The sequence below is a fragment of the Phascolarctos cinereus genome, unplaced genomic scaffold (assembly GCF_003287225.1).
Source record: "Phascolarctos cinereus isolate Bilbo 61053 unplaced genomic scaffold, phaCin_HiC Scaffold_5;HRSCAF=322, whole genome shotgun sequence".
Classification (NCBI taxonomy): Eukaryota; Metazoa; Chordata; class Mammalia; order Diprotodontia; family Phascolarctidae; genus Phascolarctos; species Phascolarctos cinereus.
In genome coordinates, this window is record NW_027555958.1 from 35,626,171 (window position 1) to 35,638,420 (window position 12,250).

Below are 12,250 nucleotides of genomic sequence, written 5' to 3' on the forward strand. Positions count from 1 at the left end.
GCTAGAAGCCACAAATTGGAGTGGGCTTGGGATGGTGGAATGGCCCAGGGACTTGGAGGAATTTGGGAGCAAAAGAAATCAAAGTAAGCCCATTTTCACATGTCAAGTGTTTTGATAATGTGTAATCTCATTTTTAACATCTGAGATGGGAAATTCTTAATAATATTGGCATTTTCTCATCTATTCCTTATTAACATCTTGTCAAACAAAGTTTGGAAATTTCTGGAGTAGTTTTGAGTCAGAAAGAACTCCAGAGGTGCAGCCTCCCTCCCAGTGCTTCATCTCCCAGGTTTTTTCCTGTTCTAAAGTTCTGATTACTGCACAGCTAGGTGATCCAGAGGATAAAGTGCTGAAAGTAGAGTCAGGAAAACTCATCTTCCTGAGTTCAAATCTGGCCCCAGACACTTCTTAGTTGTATAACCTTGGGCAAGTCACTTTACCCTGTTTGCCTCAGTTTCCTCATTTGTCAAATAAGCTGGAGAAGGAAAAGACAAATCGCTTCAGTATCTTTGCCAAGAAAACCCCAAATGAGGTCACCAAGAGTCAGACATGACTGAAAAGGATTAAACAATAAAAACAACAAAGTTCTGATTCTTTGATTCTACTGTGAAATCCATTATTTGGTTTTCGTTACCCTCCCCCATTCCTCTTAGCATCAATTGGGTCTTGGCACCAATTTTATCTGCAAGTGCCAGGGACCCTCATGTTACCCCTTGGTGATACCCAGGATTGTTCATTGTAATAGCCCCAGGCTCTGTTTCAGGCCAGATGCCACCTCCTCTGTCCAGACTCTCCATCTGGGTGACTGATTGTCGTACGTTATCCTCTTGGAAAGAATCTGAGAAACCAACACTTAGGGAGATGAGATTCTGCTTGTTCTGCTTAGTAAAAGGAAGACCAAGAGAAGCAGCTTTCTGCTCAATATAATTACTAACAATTAGAGCTCCCTAGCAAGGTGATAAACTGCCTTAGTAGGTAGTGAGTTCTCCGTCTCTGGAGGTATTCAGGCAGAATCTAGATAGCCACTTGCTGGTTATGTTGTTGAAAGGATTACTGCTAGTGGATAGAGCACCAGCCTTGGAGTCGGGAGTCAGGAGGACCTGAGTTCAAATCTGGTCTCAGACACTTGAAACTTACTAGCTGTGTGACCCTGGGCAAGTCCCTTAACCCCAATTGCGAAAAAAGAAAGAAAGAAAGAAAGAAAGAAAGAAAGAAAGAAAGAAAGAAAGAAAGAAAGAAAGAAAGAAAGAGAAAGAAGAAAGAAAGCAGACAGACAGAAGAAAGAAAGAGAAAGAAAGAAAGAAAGAAAGAAAAAGAAGAGAAGAAAGAAGAGAAAGAAAGGAGGGAAGGAAGGTTTACTGGTTCATGTATAGGTTAGACTGGCTTATCTCTGAGGTTTCCTTCTACTTTGAGATCCTATAGTTCAATCCAACCCACTTCAATAAGCATGTATAGAGGACCCACTGTGTAGAAGGTACATAGCAGTGGGAAGTAGCAGATAAAAGTCTAGCCTTGGGGATATGTCCTGCCTCTGACCTGGGTTATCAGAATAGCCTCCTAATTGGTCTTCCCTCCATGAAGTTACCAAAGAGATTTTCCTACAGCACAGGTTTCACGGTGTTACTCCTCTGGTCAATAAACTCCAATACCTCCTATTACTTCCAGGATCAAATATCATTGTTTTCCCCATAAGAACTCCTCTGTTTGGCCTTTCATCAAATATAAACTACTTTGAATGGAATTTCCAGCCTTCACTCCCTGATCTCTGACCTACTTACCTACTTCTCCAGCTGGGCTATAGATTACTTTTCATGCTCTGCTGGTGCAGGCACTCTGGCTTCCTTGCTGGTCCTCACAAACATCTGCCTTTGCACTGCCCCATCTTTCACGCCTGAAATGCACTCTCTCCTCCTTCTTCCTCTTAGAAACCCTGGTTTTCTTCAAAACCTCCTTCAACCACCATCTCTACATGAAATCTTTCATGATCCCCTCTCCCCAGATAGTAATGTCTTCTCACCAAAATTCCTTTGTACTTTTATTTGGTGGGAGCTAGGTGGTACAAGGGATAGAGTGCTGAGCCTAGCGTTAGGAGGACCTGAGTTCAAATCTAGCCTCAGGCACTTACTAGCTGTGTGACCCTGGGCAAGTCACTTAACCCTCTTTGCCTCAGTTTCCTCATCTGTCAAATAAGCAAGAAAAGGAAATGGCAAACCACTCCAGTAACTTTGAGAAGAAAACCTTAAAATGGGTCACAAAGAGTCAGATACAACTGAAAAACAATTTTTTAAATTTTATGTATATTCTTCATGTGCTCATCTATGCATGTACTATGTCCTTCAAAAGAATCTACGCTCCTCAGGGACAGGGATTATTTCCTTTTTGTCTTTGTAACTCCAGCATTCAATGGGTGTTCAGTAAATTCTCCTTGGAGCGGAGTAGATTGAACCATATTGTTCCTTGATTGAAGGAATGATCTTCCTTGCTGTGTGATCTCTCAATGCCCCAGGAAACGTTCTACACCCATGGGTTACAGAGCAGGGGCCAGGACTACATTGGTAGGATTTCTTTCCCGGGGTTCTCATACTTAAGACATAATAACAGATAGATAGCTCGAGGTTTACAACAGTGTGTACATATATTATCCTGTTTGGTCCTCATAACAGCCCTTGAAGGTAGATGCTATTATTATTATTCCCATTTTACAGATAAGGAAACTGAGGCTGAGAGAGATTAAGGGACTTGCCCAGGCCCTTGAACTCTGGGCTTCCTGACTGCAGGTCCAACACTCTATCCACTCTGCCACCTAAATACTTAAAAATGAGATGCCTGGACTAAGATGTTTCCTTTTTGCCGTAAAATCTATGATTCTGGGAATAAAAGTATTCCTTGCTCTGTTTAATGAACCATCGATGAGACCATCACCCCACCATGGATGGCTCAAGTCCTTGCAGCAGGACAGATTTGAGTTAGATGTGGAAGGACCTTCCCATCTCTTGGGGAATCATATCCTCATCACCACCCTCTCCATGGATCACAGACATGAAAGAGGAGGTTCCAGAAAGTCCAGGGTTTGGTGGCCAAAAGGCCCATAGCACACACTGTCAGGGGCTGCCAAGTAGCAATTGCAGGCCCTGATTCTGGGGCCTAGGGAGCCAAGATCTCTGGGCTGCTTCTGGCCATGACTGCAGGGATGAGGAGGGAAAAGCGGTGGGGGAGGGAGTGGTTGCTGGAACTAAGTTGCAGATTACATTTCTTTCCCATGGGAAAGTCCTGTGATGTCCAAACCAAAGAGCCAGACTCAGCCCAGCAGCCTGGGCCTTGGCTCCAGATAAAATAAGCTGGTAGGTAGGCTATTGTCCAGGCTGGGGGCCCAGCACAGGAGAGAGATGCTGGCAAGGGCAGGCATCCTATCGGCTAGGGCAAATTGGGATGAAGCTTATTAATAATGATAGCTCCCTGAGGCTGGTGAAGCTCCTTGCATACAAACTCTCCTGGGATACAGCAGAAAGAGCCCTGGCTCTGTAGTCAAAGATCTGAGTTCAAATCCTGTCTCTGACCCTTTCTACTGTGGGACTTTGGGTCAGTCAGCAATTTATCCTGTGCAGGCCTGAGTTTCCCCATCTCTAAAATTAAAGGGTTGAATTAGATGACCTCGGAGGTCCCTTTCAGCTGTATAGCTAAGAGCCTATGTTAAACAACTCTGTGACTTGTAAAATAAGAAAGCTATTATTATTATTATTATTTTTCAGATGAGAAAACTGAGGCTCACAGCTAAAGGTGGGATTTGAATCCAGGTCTGTCCTGATGAGGGACAGTGTAGTACAGTGGAAAGAGTTATAGCAGCCAGAGAATTCCAATTCAAATCGCACTTCTGTCACTTCTGTGGCCTTGGGCAAATCCCTTTACTTCTCTGGCCCTCCCCAAACAAATACCAGAATCGTATTTCACTAGTACTGGGAGTCCAGATGGCAGATAAGTGACTTGGCCAAGCTCACACATGAGTTTCCTCATTTGTAAAGTCAAAGAGTGGACAGGACAGCCCTTTCCAATCTGTGATGCTGTGAAGCCAAGCCCTTTACCACCCCCAATGCAAAACAATCAACAAACATTTATTAGCCGCCTACTATTTGACAGACAGGAAGCTACATGGCACAGTGGATAGAGCACTGACCCTGGAGTCAGGAAGACCCAAGTTTGAATCTGACCCAAGACACACTAGCTGTATGACCCTGGGCAAGTCATTGTAAATTTGCCTCAGTTTCCTCATCTGTAAAATGAGCTGCAGAAGCAAATGGCAAACCACTCCAGTAACTTTGCCAAGAAAACCCCAAATGGGGTCACAGAGAGGGATACAGCTGAAAAATAACCAAACAACAACAATTTGACAGGACTATGCTAGTGACTGGCAATATGAAGACAAGTAAAACAATGCCCAGGGGGTGAGGGCTTTAAATCACACACACACACACACACACACACACACACACACACACACACACACATATGTACACACTTACATTGTTTGGGGATTAGACAGCTGCAGCAGTCTTGGATGCAGGGGGCATAGGAGCAGGTGATTTCTCCAGCTAGATCAATCCACACAAGGGGCAGTGGGGGAGACAAGGCCAATGCTGGCTCTCTGCCTCTCCTTCCTTTTCATCATTTATGATTTCTTTCCTCCTTTAAGGTCACCTTTGATACTTATTTTAATCTCATTTCATCTGAATAAAAGTGTTATGGGTTGGGACCTAGATTCAAATTTTGACTTCTACTACTACCCACATGTGTGAGCTTGGCCAAGTCACTTATCTGCCATCTGGATTCCCAGTGCTAGTGGAATACTATTCTGGTATTCATTTGGGGAGGCCCTGACCTCAGGTACCTTGATTTACCCAATGCCCAGGACTCAGAATGAGCTTGGCTCCCCTTGGAGAGTCAGGAGGGAGAGGGAGTGTGACATCCCATCCTTGCAACCCCAATACCTGCCCTGCTGAGATCCCAGTGTCAGGAAAGGAGCTCAGGTTTCCTGCTGGGCTTTCAGGGTGCCTGTGACATCACAGAGGGCCTGAGAGGCTCATGTGACCATCTTATCAATGGAGATTTTTGTCAGTCCCTCCATGTTTGCCCAGGCTGGGAGGACAAACTCAGGGCTTTTTTGTCTGGCTTGCTGTGAGAGATCCTGCCCCCTTCTTGAGTGGAGCTAAAATGAGGTTGGTAGAGAGAAATCAGCTTGGCATTTTAAAAACACCTTCCTGCTCCCCACGTGTGGACGACTGACCGGAAACCCCAAGAGAAGAAGAAAACAATGTTGATGCAACGTCGGAATCTGGAGACCCACAGCATGACTGGGCACATGGCTCCCTAGGTCTCTTCGGGAGAAAAAGGAGGCCAAACAGCCCAGACCATGGTTCGTTTTAGGAAACCAGACATTTCTTGTGTTTTCTTGGCTTCTCTATCTACCCTTTGGGCAGCAGCAAAATTGGATGCTGGAGACGTGGGCAGACAACCCAGCAGGAGGGGCTGGAATGTTGGCACCAGAACTGGAGCTGTCTGTAGACAAGGCCCTTGCTCGGGCTGCAAAAAGCTTCTGTCCCCAGCAATAGGGAAGGGGTCTGGTCCAGGAACTATCCTGAGCTTCCCATGAGAGGCAGAAAGTACTGGGAGGGAGAAGTACCTTCTCTCTTTCACATGTATTAAGTGCCTACTATGTACTGGACACTGTGGTAAGTGCTGGGAATACAAAAGGAAGCAAAAGATGGTCCCAGCCCTCAAAGAACTTATGCTGAATTGACCCACTAACTGTTCTCTGAAGTCTGAACTTAATTTCCTGTCTTTAAGCCCACATCTGTGCAGAACTCTGTTCTTACTTCCTGCCTCGAAAAATCCTGCTTTTCCTTCAAGGCTCAGCTTCCTGGATGCCATGCCCTGCTCCCTTCCCCCATACCCTTGTTGGTTTTCCGTATTTAAATGTTTCCTTGGTTCTCTGGGCCTCCAGGAAGCCTTCTCTGATTCCCATCCCCCCTCCTCAACCCCATTGTTCTGCCCTGTCCCTTCTCATCCCCCTTACCTATATCATCATAATGCTGATGATACTGCTTTTAGGGTATGGTCCCAAATTCTGAGAAATCAGTAGCCCCCAAAGTCAATGACTATCTAGGAAAATAATAATAATAATAGCATTTGTATAGCACCTAGTATGTGACAGATATTTTACAATATTCCATTTAATCTTTACAACCAACCTGGGAGGTAGGTGCTATTACTATTCCCATTTTACAGATGAAGAAACCAAGGTAGACTGAAGTCAAGTGATTTGCCCAGAGTCACACAGCTAGTAATTGCTTAAGGCTGAACTTGAAATGGGGTCTTCCTGACTCCAGGCCCGGAGGTCTGTCCACTGCACCATGGATGTCCAGGCTGACTTGCAGCTGTCAGTCCTTCCAAAACTGTGATGAACAGAGCTCCTGCTCTCGGCATGGTCTGAGGAGGGCAGAGTACACCACTGCCTTCTTATTCCTGGACTCTGTGCCTCTTAATGTACCCCAAAATCTCTGTAGCTTTTTGGCTGCTATACCTCACTGGTGACTCATCCATTTATTGAACAAGTACTTATTAGGCGCCTACTATGTACCAGATATAGTGCTAGAATCTAGGGATGCAAAGAAAAAGAAAAGGGAGCAGCTAGATGGTTCAGTGGATAGAGCACTGGTGCCCTGGAGACAGGAGAGCCTGAGTTCAAATCCTATCTCAGACACTTGACACTAGCTGTGTGACCCTGGGCAAGTCACTTAATCCTTATTGACTCACCAAAAAAAAGAAAAGGAAAGGAAAGAAAAGAAGGAGAAGGAGAAGGAGAAGGAGAAGGAGAAGGAGAAGGAGAAGGAGAAGAAGGAGAAGGAGAAGAAGAAGAAGAAGAAGAGGAAGAAGAAGAAGAAGAAGAAGAAGAAGAAGAAGAAGAAGAAGAAGAAGAAGAAGAAGAAGAAGAAGAAGAAGAAGAAGAAGAAGAAGAAAACAAGTCTGGAGTCAAAGAAAAAGGAAAAAAAAGCAGCTTCTGTTCTCACAAACTGCATTCTATTGAGAAAAAATGACATGAGTATCAAAAAGTAATCAGAATAAGTATAAAGTCTATTCAAGGTAATCTCCAGGAAGGAAGGCATTAGTAACTGGAGAAATCAGGATAGACTTCCTGTAGGAAGTGGCACCTGGGTTTCTCTGTGAAGGAAGCTAGGGATTACACTAGATAGAGGGATGGAGGGAGTACATACTAGGAATGGAGGAGAGCTTCTGCCTAGACACAGAGAAGGGATTTTAATGGTCTGTGATTTGCATACACTCAGCATTGGAGGAGAATAGTGGTGTTAAAACAAGTAGTTTTGTGACAAACAGCTTAAGATCACAGAAACTAATATCTTGTATAAAGGAAGTTAGTAAAAAGGGAGATTGGGGGTGGGAGGGGGGGATTGGAAGGAAGACGATGAGCTCTCTTCTGAATATCTTGAATTTAAGGTGGCCAGGAGATGTTGAATTGGAGATATCTACTACTCAGTTGATGCTGACAAACTGGAATTCAGGAAAGACTGATATTGACATGAAATTCACAAAAACCTTCATTCAGATCTGTTTCAAACTGCTGTCTTCCTAACCACATCTCCCTCTTCCTGTACTTGGGAAGTTGATTTTTTGAACACCAGTGTGAAATTTTACATTTATCCCCCCGAATAGATTTAAACCAAAGTTCTGGCCTATCAAGGTGTTTTTGGACCCTGAACAGTAGCCACTGTGTTATTGAGATTTTTTTGTATTCATTTTGAACTTAAATATGAAAGGACAAAAAATATACAAAAAACCCCAATCACATTTCCATGTACACAACACAACATAAAGAGAGGATTCAATATAAAGCCATGAATTTCCATTTCACAGTTTACTTTTGGGGAAAAACTACGTCAGACATACTTCACAATATTTTCAAAGCTACCTTTCTTTTCTGTGCTTCCTACTAAGTTTTGTTTTGTTCTCTGTGAGCACTTTTTGGTTTTTTCTCCCTCCTCCCCCTACCAACCTCATCCTAGAGATGGCTACCATTAGACACAAATATATGTGTGTGTGTGTGTGTGTGTGTGTGTGTGTGTATATCTATATATATATATGATATAGTTTTTTTTTCTTTTTCCCTGATCACCTTGGGAAACAGGCTTAATAGTAGTACTGCTGGATCAAAGGGTATACACAGTTTTGTAAGTCTTTGGGCATTATTTCTGATTGCTCTCCAGAATAGTTGGATCAGTTCACAATTCTACCAACAGTGAATTAGTGTCCCAGTTTTCCCACATCCCCACCAACTTTTGTCCCATTCCACTTCCACCATTTTCACCAATCTGATAGGTATAAGATATCTCAAGGTTGTCTTAATTTGCATTTCACTAATTAATAGTGATTTAGAGCATTTTTTTCATGTGACTACAAATTGTTTTGATTTCTTCATTGAAAAACTGCCTGTTCATATCCTTTGACCATGTCTCATGCATTACTGGTATAACCTGGAACAATTCCCTTAACTTCTGTCTGCCTCAGTTCTCTCATCTGTAAAATGGGGGTAAAAATAGCACTTACCTTGAAGGGTTATTATGAGGATCAAATGAGATAATAATTGTAAAACACATAGCACAATGCCTGGCACATGGTAGGTGATATATAAATGTTAGCTATCATTACTAATATCATCTTCCCTGGGTTTCTTCCATTTGTAAATCTGATAAGCCTGTCATCTCTGCCTTTATCTAAGTCACTGATTAAAAATGTTGAAGAGCAGAGGACCAGACCCTGATTCCTATAATACCTTGTGTGTGCTGATAATAATGACTAGAATACATACATACATATATAAAATATGTGTGGATATGTATATGTATGTTGTTTGTATATGTGGGTACATACGTGTATGTGTGTGTGTGTGTGTGTTTGTGGGTGAATCAATGTAAGATTTGCAAAAGGTTTTTTGTTCCTCACAACATCTTGCGTGGTAGAGGCTATTTTTAGCCCTATTTTACATAGGAGGAAACTAAGGCAATCAGAGCTTAAATGACTTGTACAGGGTCATACAGCTATAGTAAGCATCTGAGATGGAATTTGCACTTCAGACTTCCTGACTCCAGACTCTGCCCCACCCAGCTGCCTCCTGTTGACTTCCCACAGTGTCTGCACTGAACCATTTACAGTTACTCTGTGACAATCCCCATTTAACCAGTGTTAAATACATCTAATTGTACTATTGTCCAGCCCACATCTCTCCATCTTTTCCATAAGAATGAGATAATTCATCAAGTGCTTTGCTAGGGAAACAATATATTCTCACATTCTTCTGCTCTTCAAGTTCAATAACCCGGCCAAAAAAAAAACAACAAGAAAGTCAATTGACTCTGGCTCAAAGACCCTCTCCAGGGGATGCCCTGCTTGGCTTTTTCACTGCTCCTTCCTTTTCCAGATGGTCACTGATTACTACTTTAATAAGCCACCCCCAAATCTCGAAAGACCCAAACACCCTTTCTCCCCAAAGAATAGCGCCCCATGAATGAAAACTGGGGCTGCCTATGGGAGGGGGATGGAGGAAGGCTTCCACGTTGCCCACTGACTTTTGTGGACTCTTGTCATGCCCATAGCCCTTATTGTCTATTAGGTACTAGGCAGACTGGCATGGCTAGGAGAATACAGGACAGTCTGCATTTTTCTTATCTATGTATCATCACTGGTGGTGGGCAGAGACTTGGCAAAGACTTTTTCAAGGCTGAGGCAAGCCCATCATACACAAGACCTGTGAGACACGAGGTGGATATGGAGGGCAAAGACTAGTTGTAGCTGATTATAGGTCTTTAGGCTTGCTACAGGACAATGATGGGGGAGACAATTTGCACACTGTTAGTTTCTAGGAAGATCTGATGGTAGAGAGGTTGCAGGTAGAAATCCACACCCAGGGCTCCCCGGGAATGCAGTTTACCACCAATTTGTATTCTACATGAGCTACTCAAGGTCATGATAAGATGGAGAATGTCCAGAAAAGGGTAACCAGGATAGGGATGGTCTTTAAGTCTATGTCATATGACAATCAGCTGAAGTAACTGGATGTTGAGTTTGGAGAAGACTGGTGAATGAAGGGGGGAACATGATGGGTCTCTTCCGGTATTTGAAGTAGACTTATCTGTTTAGCCCCAGAAGGCAGAATGAGTATCTGGTGGGTAAAAGTTAGAAAGAGACAAATTTAGATGTGATATCCTGGGAGAGGGAGTGGGAAGCCGCTGCTGGAGGTGGGTCCTACCTCAGTGGTGGTCTGCAAGCAGAAGCAGGATGAATATTTGTTGGGCATATTTCTGTAGGAATTCCTTTCCAGCTGTGGGTTTGACCAGAGGTGCTTCCACATTCTGTGATTGTAGGAGATCCACCATTATTTAAAAGAGATCATTTCCCTCCTCTCCCTCTGGACAATAAAATTAAGAAGAGAGCAGAAGGCTAGAGGGACTTGGAGATAAACAGCACAGCTTTGAATGTTACATGTTGAATTTCTTACATACATGAAATGAGAAGCAAGCTCCATATAATAGAGATGGACCATTTTATGTACAATCAAGTGATTTAACATGTATATACTGCTTTGCCAATCTTGAAACATCGTATAAATGCTAGCTATCATTGAAATCTTCTCCTGTGAAAGGTTATGTAGGCAAGAAATGGGATGTGCTGACAGCAGAGGAGTGTGGGACAGAAGCATAGGGGGCACCATGGCTGACTGGATGCCCCTTCTCCTTGGGAATCATGGCAAACCTTATAGTGGGAGTGTTGGGGTTTGACTGAAGCTGCCAGTTTGAAGATCAGACACGGAGACTTACCCAGAGATTCCAGTCTATTGTTTGGAGGTGCCTGATCTAATCTAACAAATAAGTCAATGGAGCCCCCAAAAGGTAGCTGATTTACCTAACCATATGGAGTGTCCAGAGGGTCAGACATTGGTTACTTCCACTCTTGGGGGAAAGTCCTAATAGCTCAGATTCCATCTCCAAGGACCTCCTAGGACTCAATAAATTTCCACACCCCTGACCCCACAGTGTGGTTATGGTAACTTCCAGAGTTGTAAGAGCATAGGATCCAGAGCTGGAAGAGACCTTAGACATAACCTCTTTCCACTCCCTCATTTTACAGATGAGGAAACTGAGGCCCAGAATGCTGCAGTGATTGGCCTGGGGTCATAATCTGGCATGAGAGGTAGCATGGAGTAATATAGGGAATAGAAGGCTAGGTTTGGAATCAGGAAGACTTGAATTCAATTCCACTTGATACATGCCAGGGCAACTACCTTTCTGAACCTCAGTTTCCTCATCTGTAAAATGGGGATAATAACACACCTGTATCTCAGGTGACATGATGTGCATAAAACACTTTGCAAAATCAGGTGACTCCTGACCCCAGATCCAGTACTAACTTTCCCCTACACAATTCTGCTCCTTGGTTTTCATTGGATTGACTCAAGGGGAACCATTTTGATTCAGCAAGAAAAAAGGTGGTTGGTTTTTTTCATGACCTTATTTGGGGTTTTCCTGGCAAAGATACTTGAATGGTTTGCCATTTCCTTCTCCAACCCATTTGACAGACAAGGAAACTGAGGCAAACAGGATTAAATGACTTCCCCAAGGGCACACAACTGGTGTCTGAGACCCCATTATGAATTCAGCTCTCCTTGATTCAGACTGGCTCTCTATCCTTTGTACCACCAACTATGGTCTTAGAATCAGGAAATGGGGATTCCCTGATCAGATAGTCACCAGCTGTGGGGCAATAACTAAGCCTCAATTTCCTCATCTGTAAAATAGGGATAAAAATACTGTATTAAAATGGTACAGTGGAGAGTGAGCTGACCCACAAGCAACAAAGATCTGTGTTCAAATCCTACTTCTGACATGTACTGTCTCTATAACCCCAGGCAAGTTACTGAACTGAATTTCTCAGGGTCCCAAGAAGCTATCAATCAATCAATTAGCATACATTTAGCACCTACTGTGTCCTAGTATCTTATCTTTGGGATCCAAAGAGAAAAGTGAAAACAGTCCTGGACCTCTAGGAGCTTATAGTTTATTAGGGAGAGACAACCATATAAATCTGTATGTACAAAATAAATACAAGGTGATAGGGGTGAGGTAGGATGGGGAGGGGAGGAAGGACTCTAGCAGCTGGGGCAGACAATCACGAAAATCCTTGACTTGAG